Genomic DNA, 3,400 nt, shown 5'->3' with positions numbered 1-3,400 from the left:
ACTTAATGGATGACGAGTGACGACACAGAGGTAGGTACACAGCAGTGGCCTACCGTACTGCTATATATAGTATACTGGTGGACACTGTCAGCAAACTGCTAAACTAGTCTAAAAAAATGCACCACAGGTATACAATGTAGATGGATAGTATACTTAATGGATGACGAGTGACGACACAGAGGTAGGTACAGCAGTGGCCTACCGTACTGCTATAAGTATATATATAGTATACTGGTGGACACTGTCAGCAAACTGCAAAACTGCCTAAAATGTACCACAGGTATAGAATGTAGATGGATAGTATACTTAATGGATGACGAGTGACGACACAGAGGTAGGTACACAGCAGTGGCCTACCGTACTGCTATATATAGTATACTGGTGGACACTGTCAGCAAACTGCAAAACTAAAATGCACCACATGTATAGAATGTAGATGGATAGTATACTTAATGGATGACGAGTGACGACACAGAGGTAGGTACACAGCAGTGGCCTACCGTACTGCTATATATAGTATACTGGTGGACACTGTCAGCAAACTGCTAAACTAGTCTAAAAAAATGCACCACAGGTATACAATGTAGATGGATAGTATACTTAATGGATGACGAGTGATGACAAAGAGGTAGGTACACAGCAGTGGCCTACCGTACTGTTATATATAGTATACTGGTGGACACTGTCAGCAAACTGCTAAACTAAAATGCACCACAGGTATACAATGTAGATGGATAGTATACTTAATGGATGACGAGTGACGACAAAGAGGTAGGTACACAGCAGTGGCCTACCGTACTGCTATATATAGTATACTGGTGGACACTGTCAGCAAACTGCTAAACTAGTCTAAAAAAATGCACCACAGGTATACAATGTAGATGGATAGTATACTTAATGGATGACGAGTGACGACACAGAGGTAGGTACAGCAGTGGCCTACCGTACTGCTATATATAGTATACTGGTGGACACTGTCAGCAAACTGCTAAACTAGTCTAAAAAAATGCACCACAGGTATACAATGTAGATGGATAGTATACTTAATGGATGACGAGTGACGACACAGAGGTAGGTACAGCAGTGGCCTACCGTACTGCTATATATAGTATACTGGTGGACACTGTCAGCAAACTGCTAAACTAGTCTAAAAAAATGCACCACAGGTATACAATGTAGATGGATAGTATACTTAATGGATGACGACACAGAGGTAGGTACAGCAGTGCACTCTGCACTGTACTCCTCCTATATAATATTAATTATACTGGTGGTCCCCAGTCCCCACAATAAAGCAGCACACTGAGCACAGATATGGAGTATTTTTCAGGCAGACAACGTATACTGGTGGTCACTGTCAGCAAAACTCTGCACTGTACTCCTGCTATAGCTGCTCCCCAGTCCCCACAATTAAGCAGTGTGAGCTCTCAGCACAGATATATCATGCAGCACACTGAGCACAGATATGGTATGGAGCGTTTTTTTCAGGCAGAGAACGGATAAAAAAACTGGTGGTCACTTATCAGCAAAACTCTGCACTGTACTCCTAACAGCTGCTCCCCAATCCTCCCCACAATTAAGCAATAAAAAACAAACAAGAATCAACTGTCTTCTACAATAAACGGAGAGGACGCCAGCCACGTCCTCTCCCTATCATCTCCAATGCAGAGTGAAAATGGCGGCGACGCGCGGCTGCTTATATAGAATCCGAATCTCGCGAGAATCCGACAGCGGGATGATGACGTTCGGGCGCGCTCGGGTTAGCCGAGCAAGGCGGGAAGGTTCGAACCTGCCTCGGACCCGTGTAAAAAGGGTGAAGTTCGGGGGGGTTCGGTTTCCGAGAAACCGAACCCGCTCATCACTAATCCAAACCACACTGTACCCCACACTGTATCCAAACCGCAATGTATACCGCACTGTATCCGACCCGCTTTGTATTCTGCACTGTATCCGACCTGCAGTGTATCCCGCAGTGTATCTAACCTGCACTATATCCAACCCACACTGTACCCTGCACTATATCCAACCCTCACTGTATCCAACCAGTAATGTGTACCACACTGTATCTGACTTGCACTGTATATGACCCGCAGTGTATCCCTCCTGCTCTGTATCCAACCCACACAGTATTCAAAGCTCTCTGTATCTGACCCGCACTGTATCCAAGCCACACTGTAAACCACAGTTTAGCCAGCCAGCCTTTAACCTATGTTGGTGAACAATATTGTGAGCTATGAGATGGTCAATATTAAGTGGAAATAACTGTAAATTAATGTTATTGAGGTTTATAATACTCTAGGGCCCAAATAATCCGAAATTATTTGATTTTAGCATTTTGTGGCAATTAAAAATAAAAAAATTGAAATACAAAAAACAGTCATGGCAGTTTGGCGAATCCAAATTCAAAGCTGGACGACGATTCAGAGCCAAATCCAGAAAAAATTATCCAGCGCACATCTCTACTCTTGATCCATTGACTGCAAAGGAAATAAGCCTCTGGACATCGACAAGGAAACTGTAGGTTTTAAATAAACTGTTTAGGTAACTACTCTCCATAGAAAAATAAATTACCTTTTAAAGAACTTTGCTGCAGTATAGCATAAATTGGTTATTGCAGGAGATGTTAAATCAATTAGCAGGCTTTAGAAAACATATTTTCAGAACTGATTGTGTATATTAAGAGCAAGATAAATACGGTGTACCTGTATGCCCAGAAATAGCCTGACTGGGGTCAAAAATTGAGCCTAAGTTTAAAGCAGGATCTGCAATCATGTGGGATCTGTCTGCAAGAGCATGGGAGCATACGCTGTGCCTAATTCAGAGTTGATCGCAGCAGCAAATTTGTTACCTTGGGGGTCATTCCGAGTTGATCACTCGCTGGCTAGATTTAGCAGCCGTGCAAACGATATGCCACCTCCCACTGGGGAGTGTATTTTAGCTTAGCAGAAGTACGAACGCCTGTGCAGGCGAGATCTGCAAAAACAGTTTGTGCAGTTTCAGAGTAGCTCTGAACCTACTCAGCGCTTGCGATCACTTCAGCCTATTCGTGTCCGGATTTGACGTCATACACCCGCCCAGTGAACGCCCAGCCACGCCTGTGTTTTTTCAGACACGCCTGCGTTTTTGCAAACACTCCCTGAAAACGGTCAGTTGACACCCAGAAACGCCCCCTTCCTGTCAATCTTCTTGCTGCCGTCAGTGCGACTAAAAACTTTGCTAGAACCTGTGCAAAACAACAAATGCCTTTGTACCCGTACGTCGCACGTACGCATTGCGGTGCATTCGCATGTGCAGAAATATCATTTTTTAGCCTGATCACTAGCAAATAACGGCAGCTAGCGATCAACTCGGAATGAACCCCCATGTACACTGCAGGGGGGGCAGATGTAACATGTGCAGA

The sequence above is a fragment of the Pseudophryne corroboree genome, chromosome 5, assembly GCF_028390025.1.
Source record: "Pseudophryne corroboree isolate aPseCor3 chromosome 5, aPseCor3.hap2, whole genome shotgun sequence".
NCBI lineage: Eukaryota > Metazoa > Chordata > Amphibia > Anura > Myobatrachidae > Pseudophryne > Pseudophryne corroboree.
The sequence above is the reverse complement of the archived record's forward strand: the minus strand, read 5'-3'. Positions refer to the sequence as shown.